This window comes from Panthera pardus, unplaced genomic scaffold, assembly GCF_024362965.1.
Source record: "Panthera pardus isolate Hobbes unplaced genomic scaffold, ASM2436296v1 HiC_scaffold_16, whole genome shotgun sequence".
NCBI classification, from domain to species: domain Eukaryota; kingdom Metazoa; phylum Chordata; class Mammalia; order Carnivora; family Felidae; genus Panthera; species Panthera pardus.
Window position 1 is genome coordinate 92,112,094 of NW_026526721.1, and position 9,173 is coordinate 92,121,266.

The following is a 9,173-nucleotide window of genomic DNA, read 5'->3' on the forward strand; positions in this document are numbered from 1 at the left end:
CCTATCTTTTTCAGCCTTACACTCTACTGAGAGAATGAATTATCACTGTCATCACACACTGTAATGAAGTCAAGAAAAAAGCAAACTGAGAAAGGACCTTTGAATCTAGCGACAATTTTTCAAGAATCAATTTGAGTAGAAAAAAGAGGAAGACCTCTGGAGTTAAGAAAACTAATCAGAGAACACATAAGTAGAAAGCTGATATAACTGTAATTATCTAATACTTTTATCAGACCTTCAGTGTTCTTCCATCTTTATAGTAAAAACACTGACTACATTTCAATATAGTCCACTCTCTTTTTAAGGCAACTGACAGAAACTTAACTCAAGCCCAATAAGTAAAACAAACAAATTCCTGAAAAGCAAAAACACAGTTTATTGTTGTAACTGAGAACTTTGGACTTTACAGAGTTCTCACCATGACTATTTAGAAGCTAACTGCGGTCCTTAAGTTTTTCTCTTTCGTTTTGTCATTCTTCAGTTTGACGCAGCATTACTTTCTGGCAGCTTCTCTTCACCCCTGGGGCAAGGTGCAACTCCAGATTGCCCTTTCAACCTGGTATCCTCAGGGAAAATTACTTTGTTAACTCTAGAAAGAAATCTTATGAAGACTCCAAGTGGTTTTGCTTGGATGACATGTTCCTTCCTGTGACTGGCAATGGAGTTAATTTGCTTTATCAAGCCCAGGACACATGATTTACCTCTACACCAGGTAAGAGAAGCCACCAAGATTTCCACAGACAGTGGAGGCTGATGTAAGAAAAGCCCTGGGATGGTTACCAAAAGAAGAAAAGTGAAAAACTTTTCTGGGCAAACCTACACTAAGGTCATAATGGTCGTACACTACATACTGCTCTTAGTTTTTCTCCTGTGAGCTCCTTTTCAGTTCTTTTATCTAGCAAAAATGGATTATTAGATGTTGCAAAACCACATCTCATGCTTCCCCATCGCTGAGTCTTTGTTCAGTTTATTTATGCTACTTTGAGTTCCTCCCCTAAATCTGCCTGATTAAATATAAATTCTAGGAACTAATGCATTGCATATATTAGGTGCTTAATGAATGTTCATTGTGGGGAATTGTCTAAGCAATTCATTAGACATTCAGGAGACAAGAAGACACACAGGGTAGAGTCACTAACCTCAAAGAGCTTTTGATTAGAAGGTTATAGAAAACACATATACAAATATCCAAAGTATGAAACAAAACAATGCACTGAATACAAAGAGTAAAGGAAATTCAAAGAAAAGGATGAAGCACATCTGAGAGGAGGGGGATATGGATTCCAGAATAAGCTTTGCTTAAATGAAAGTATTTGATTTAGCTCTTAAAAGTGATTGAAATTCAGTGCATATTTGTTTTGAATTGAATAGATGAACAAATGAATGAGCTGATGTAAATGAACAAACAGATAAAGCATTTAAATTTTCGATCATCTGTAAAGAAATATTAGGCTTTTAATTCTAAAAGGTAGTAGAGTCAAGAAAAGATAAGTTTCTTTTTCTTTCTTTCTTTCTTTCTTTCTTTCTTTCTTTTCCTAATTTAGTAGGGAATTGAACATGTTTCAAGCAGAAAAATATGAAGTGGGATATTTTAAATTCATTAAGAAAAAAATTGGTTAGGTGTAAGATTTTGGCCTAGGAAAGTTGCGAATGAGATATAGAAAATAAATGGAGTTTTAAACAAATCTTTTAAGAAAAAAATAATCTTAAATAGATTTAGGAAACCAAAACCAAACAAGAGAAGTTATAGGAAAATACCTTTCTTTAAATGATAGGCTTAACTTTAAAATAGCAAAAATTAGTTCACAGTGGATTTTCCTGTTTATAATAGATTACTGTGTTTTGTTTTAAATCTGTTCAATTGTAACTTATGGACTACATTAAAGCAAGAAAATACTTCCTCATACAATATCTAGTGCCTATTTCTTAATAATCTACCTCAGCCGATAGTTTAAAAGTGTTTTTCCAGTCATTTATATATAAATAGAGGTGTTAAGTGTCCCTTACAGTATTAGGAAATCAATATAAATATTTAATGTAAAGGAAAGAAGAGATGATTTAAGCATCTTGGGATTCAAGTTGGAGATAATTGCCCTCTCACATTTCTTTCTCGTTTTCTCTGTTTCAGAGAAATAAAAGTGCTATATTTGAAATCTAAAATAATAATTACAATTTTTAAACTCATGAAACAGATTGCAAGCCTGAAGTAGCAAGTTCTCATTTATTCTAGTGCTCTCACAATGGAAAATACAGTAAAACTCGATATCTGTGATGTAATTATGAAAAGAAATCTTTTAGGTTTTACCTTACCATATTCGTATATGCCAAGATTTCTGTTTATTTATGTAACAGCCACTTAGAGCTAACTAAAACATTTTGATCACTAGAAGGTGCTAGATATTTGCTCCTCCAAGTACAGGGAGGTAATGTAAAGCCTACAAGAATTCCCTAGTAGAAATTTTCCCTTGTAAAGATTGCATGTATGGGGAAGAACCAGGTAAAATGTAATTCTCAAGTTGTTAGACTTGATGAGTAACATGCACTGAAGGGTCATTTCGTTATTCTGGGTCACACCTCATTTTTGCAGAGGCCAGAGGGATCTCTTCCCTCCTTCAATTTGCTAACAATTTCAAATGTGGCCCTCTCCTATCTCTGTATGTTCCTAATAAAATAGAGTGTACAGAGGAGGGAATGTGGAAACAATACACTCCCATGAATCATGTTAAGCATTTATTTCTGAGCTCTTCTAAACATCTTCAAACACCCTGCCTAGTAGCCAGCCAGATTCAGTGATTTGCATACTTGCCCCCCACAGGATTAACTTCATTCTCTTTTCTCCTCCTGGAGCATTCCCCTTCCATGCACTTCCTTCCCTTTATCATTTGCAACTCAAAACTCTCAATACAAAAAATGTGAAGTACAACTCAAATATCCCCTCTTCCATGAAACCTCCTCCCTTCCCACCTCATGATATAATACCTTCCTTGCAGGCATCACTAGTAGATTCATTGTGATTTTTATGCGTTTCTCATCTACCCTATTGGAAAAGTGCTTTGCAGATTTTTTTCTTTTTAGAAAATTTGTTAGAGTCCCTGGCACATAGGTTATCTTGCACAAATAAATGCTTCATGAGCATTTTGGGATACATAAATATGTGAAAATGAATAACATAATATAATTAATAAATAAGTGGAAAATAAATGTGGTAGAAATAAGAGCAGTTAAAAAGTTATTGCGGTCATTCAGTGGTCACACCTTTCAAAGCAGAATGATGGGAGTGTATACACTAGGGTGGTGGCAAGTAGAAATGGATAGAAGTGGAAAATTGCGAAAGGCATTCGGGAAACAGGGCATGGAGAGGAAAGTGAGGGAGAAGGAGAATTCAATATTATTTCCTGATTTCCTGCTTGAAGCAATGAGCAGCTGATTGTACCATTTACCAAGATAGAGAATTCTGAAGAAATAACAATATCAGGTGAAGAAAAATAATTCCTTTTATTTGGATATCTCAAGCTTTAAGTGCATGTGAAATCCGAGTGGAAAAAAACAACTAGGGATTGATGATGGATCTGAAATCAGGAGAGGAGTGTGGATATGTATTTTGGAATAGCCTGCGCACATGCATGGTCAATGAAGCTGTATCAGTGACCGGGAGAGATCACTAAGGAGACTTTGTAAACAGGAAAGAGAAGGGGCTAGAATCAGAGAACAACGGCATTTTAAATTCAGGTGAAAAAGGATTCTGGAGACCTAGTAGTGAGTGTCTAAGGGACAGAGAGGTGACAAGCATCAGATCCTGATGAGAGAGATCAGAATGAAAACGAGACAGGGTCCAACTTAGACCATGGTATCTTCAGTGGAAACATTTATTGTGGAATATTCAGAGCAGAAACCAGACTGAAGTGTGTTTAATAGTTAGAGGAGAGAAAATGAAAACAGCAATTATGGAAAATTCATTCAAGAAGTTTGACTGTAAAAAGGAGGATAAAGATAGATTCCCAGCAGAAGAGGGAAATTTGGTCAAAGGAGGGGCTTTTGTTTTTTGCTTTTAGTTTTTATTATTGGAGAGATTATTTTGAAATGTTGATGGAAAGAAGCTAGTATAGAAGGTCAGGTTCATAACAGAGAAGAGGAAGATTGATAAGGTTCCTAAGAAGGCAGAAGGGCCTGGAAAATAAAGCTAAGAGGAAAGATACCACCCTTCTAACAGGAAGATAAGTACAGATGCAGGTAAACTTACAGATTTCCTGGGAAGTCGAGAAGCTTCTGCCTGATGGTTTTATTTGTTCAGTGACTTAAGATTCAATGACATGTATAAACAGTGTGTGTAAGTGTGTATTGTAGAGTGGTATTGAAGGTTTGAAAGGACCAAACAATCAATATTTTAAATAGCATAAATATATTTAATGGTCATTAAAACTAAAAATTTAACAATATGTCATTAATAGGTGTATTTAAAATTCCTTCTGTGTGTGTGTGTGTGTGTGTGTGTGTGTGTGTGTGTGTTTGTGTGTGAATGGACTTGTCCATTTTATGGATCTAGGTTTGTAAGGCTAGCAGGTAAAAAACCTAATGCACAATGTTTGCAATCAAGACAGCTGGGATAAAGAAATTAAAATACAGAGCAAAAAGTCCAAGCCTTTTTGTATGATCTTCACAATAATCCTATCAAATAGGTACTATTTACTATCTCCGCTATATCTGAGGAGAGTGAGGCACTGAGTTTAAAGAACCTGAAAAAATTTCAGAAGTCATAAACTCCCATAGACTTAGTAACTGCTGGGAATGGGATCTGTATCTGTCTCTATTTGTAAATATATGCTCAATATCTTTGTGGTAAAATCCCCTGAATTATTTCCTGTACACAATTATCCAAGTTGTATTACTGGCCCAAATATTTATTTATGTTGGTAACCATACATTAAATGGAAGTAAAATTGATCTCATCTAGATTTCTGGTCAAAATGGCACTGTGGTGGGGTGCCTAGTGGCTCAGTCAGGTAAGCATCTGACTCTTGATAACAGCTCAGCTCATGATCTCAAATTTCATGAGACTGATACGGAGCCCTGCACTGGGCCCTGTGCCGACAGCACAGAGCCTGCTTGGGATTCTCTCCCTCTCTCTGCCCCTCCCCTGTTTACAGTCTCTCTCCAGCTCTCTCTCAAAATAAATAAATAAATAAACATTAAAATTAATGAAAATAATTTTTTAAAATGGCACCGTGGGTTCAATGTTTAAGTGCTTCTCCCTACATCATATTTATGCCAGTAACAAGTAAAATATATTTTTTAAATGAAATGAAGCAGAGAAATTAATTTTATGTGTTAGCTTGACTGTGCCATGGGATGTCCAGATATTTGGTTAAACATATTTCTAGGTGTATCTATGAGAATGTTTCTGTAAGAAATTAGCATTTGAATCATAAAACAGATTGCCCTCCCCAATGTAAATGGGCCTCATCAAATCCACTGAAGGCCTGAATAAAACAAAAGGGCAGAGTAACAGAGAATTCTTTCTTTACCTGGCTGTCTTTGAACTGGTACATCAATCTTCTCCTTTCTTCAGATTCTGACTTGGAGTGGAATGTGTATATTAACCTTCTTACTTCTTAGGCCTTCAAACTCAGACTGAAACCATACCATTGGATCTCTGGGGTCTCCAGCAAATCTTGGGAATCCTCGGCCCTCAAAATCAGGTGAGTTGACTCCTTATAATATGTCTATATACATACATATATAGAGAAACAGAACCAATACAATGTTTCTGTTCTATTTGTTCTGTTTCTCTGGAGAACACTAATACAGTAGTAATACTCAATGACATGGTAAATATCTCCACTACCTCAAAATAGAAGAGAAACACTGTGGTAGGAAGGGTTAAGACCACAGGCTGCTGGCTTCTAGGTCTGGAAGAACTTAGGAAGCCATGAGGAAGTCAATTCCTACAAATAAAAGGGACTAAAAGCATTCCACATACAATCAAGGGCCAGAGCCAGGTTGTGTTGTGACATTAGGAATTAGGAATTAGAACTGGACTTAGGACCCAGGGATAGAGAGACCAATAAAATCACTTGAGAGAGGCAATGGGCACATGCACACACATGCACACACACATACAGAAAAATCAACTACTCAAAAAAGGCTGTAAAGTAGTATTCCAAAAAAACAATTGAACTATTGTTGAGATACTCAAATAAAAACTATAATCCAAGAAATAAATTGACTAAGAGTAAATTAAAAATACCAGCAATCTAAAAATCACTTTAATCTAAGTATATTTAATATTGTCAATAAGATAAAGGAAGAAATGCCATTCATACATAATAAAGACTAGGAATCAAAAACAATCAGATGAATGAAGAACAGAAAAATATGGAAAATAAGTAGTCTGGAAGAAAATTATAATTACTATAAATAAGTAAAAACTTTTAAAAAACCCCTCCAGACTGGATAAATTCAGAAATAGTATTGAAGACCTCACCCAAAACATAGAAGGGAAAGAGCAAGTAAGCAAATATTAAGTACTGAGAAAAATTAAAGCCTGATGCTTCTGCCTAGAACATAGAAATATGGAGAGTGTTGTTCCTACCCCGAAAACAAGAAAAAGCCTAATAAATTGCAAAATTATAACTTCTGTTGAACCAACAGGCAGGTAAGTTCACAGGGCACAAAGTAGCATGAACTCAAAGGAAAGCCAGGTATCTCCAAGTGGAGACAGGACATGAACATGCTTTACCTGTGATAGAAAGTGTGAGGAGGAGAGAAAGAAATGGATACCAGGTGCACACAGTGGGTGAGAAGAATTCAGTTATCATGTTCACAAATTGCTAAAGGCAGTTTGTAAGAGAATAGACTCTCTGGGAGTCATAGACACAGGGGGAATTTGCACCCACTTACATGTATCTTCTCCACAGTTTCCAACAAATGCCAGTGAGAAAGATTGCTGGCAGGGTTGGTGACTGGAGAAAGCTTCACTTAGTGGTGCAGGCCTGGAGGAGGGAAGAGGTCTTTCTTGCATGAAAAGCTAGAGGCCCCACCTAGACTCTAGATTCTATGGAACAAAAACCATCAGTCACTTAAGGAAAGGCAGCAAACTATCACCCCCAGAGTACTGCTGAAGGAGACCCATCGCAGCTGGAGATGAATAGCAAAACTAAAACGAAAAAACAAAAACAACCTCTACATTGCAGATGATGCCAGATATAAGTCTGACAGCATACTGGCATTTCTCCCCCTCTAATGTCATATTGTAGATCTTTTGCTCTTTTTTAAAGTAAAGATTTAATAATGCATAAAGCTGAATGACTTCCTGGGCAATGTAATTTAAGTTTAGCTATCAAATAAAGGGCCATATCTTGCCAAGTGATGTTGTTCTTACTCTTTAGACAATCACCTTCCTCGCAGTTGCTGTATAACCCCTTGGGCTTTTACCGCCACTATTTTAAAAAATTATCAGTAATTTTAATGTCAATGACACAATGACCATACTCCTCATTATCAGCCTGCATACTTATCCAAATTTATGTGTTCTGTGATGGGTATGACAATAAAATTTTCCTTATTGTTTCAAAAATTTGCTAGAATGTTTTCAGCAAAGTATATTCTTAAAACATAAAGCCTTTGTCACTCTGTGAAGATGTTGTACTACTGCTGACATGACAGCAGGCCACACTTTTCTTCAGACTCTCCCTAATCCAACTTTGAGGAGAACCCCAGGCATTGGTGATTACCTCCCCATGCCCTACTCCTGCTGAGAAGAGGTTCGGAGTGCCTGTACTTGTCTCCTGCTTAAACTGTTCTTTTAGCCTTATCATTCAAATGGGTCATGATATATAAATTTCTGGACTGTTTAGGGGTTAAATGAAATGAGGTAAGAATTCAAGGATTGAACTAATACCCTAAACCACCCACAAAAAATTGTATTTAAAGACCATTTTTATCCAAGTTCAATGCCTTCAATAGTTTCTTCAAAGTATTGAGCAACTGGGATTACACTTGAAACTTAAGAATCTCAGGAGCCAAATATTTTCCTGCTATGGCCTATAGGGAGAATTCACCACAAAACAAAACAAAACAAAACAAATCCAAAACCCTAAACCAAACCATGCCTAACCAACACTGCAGAAGAATTCAAGAATATGCTATCTGCATGAATCTACTAGCCACACCTTTCTAAAATGGCAGCCTCAAAAACTATCATTATAAGTATGTCCCTTCTCACTTTTATCTTTGGCCACTGGACAAACACCAAGACACCATACGAAACTACTTTGTCAGTCCCGTTGTCCACATACAACTCAGTGCTTTATTCTCTTTTGAGTATAGTTGATTTTCTTTTCAATCCATCCTGGTACTCTTTAGAATTCTAGTTCTGTGGTAATCCTATTTATTTACATCTTTTTCACTCAGTGCTTCCTTAAACTTTCTACACTAACCAAAACCAAGTCAGGGCATAGCTTCCCCTATAGCTTCCCCTGAAGACCTGTCAAGTACTGCCTAGTCATAGTCATACGCCTTGGTTCTATGTTACTTCTAAGAGCAAAAGACACTTTGGCAATCTCTTAACTCACCATTGCTGCCTCTAGATATCTTACTTTTTCTCTTGAGTGCAAAATATGTCTTCATTTAATGTGTAATATTTGGAACTACTCTTTTTTGCTACTGTCTGTCACCCATTGACCTTCTGGTTATTTCCCTGTTTGTTGAACACTTCATGAAATGACTCGTGATTTTCCTTACCGTTCCAACCCTGGCCATCATCATAGAAAACTTCGATTTTTGCATGAACAACCTCCAAGATTCTTAAAATTACTTACCATAATAGAAAGTTCTAGAATAATGAATGATATTTGCTCACAATTACCATAGAGTATGGCACTTGGAAGCAAAAATTACATACAAAGAGAGGCGATTACTTTTTCTCTTTAACTATATCCAGACAACTTTAGTCAGCTTCCTAAAACTCTCCGCATTTGGACTGTGCTTCTGCTAAGTGCAGCACACTTACCCAGGAATGAACTTTTTTAAGGTAACCATCTATATGGAAATATGTGAAGAAACAAAAGGGTTAGTATAAGCTAACAGAACATGTGGATTTTAGGAAGCTCCATAAACAGTGTTCAAAAAACTACCAACATAGGGTTGTATACCAAAAACTATAAATGACCACCTTG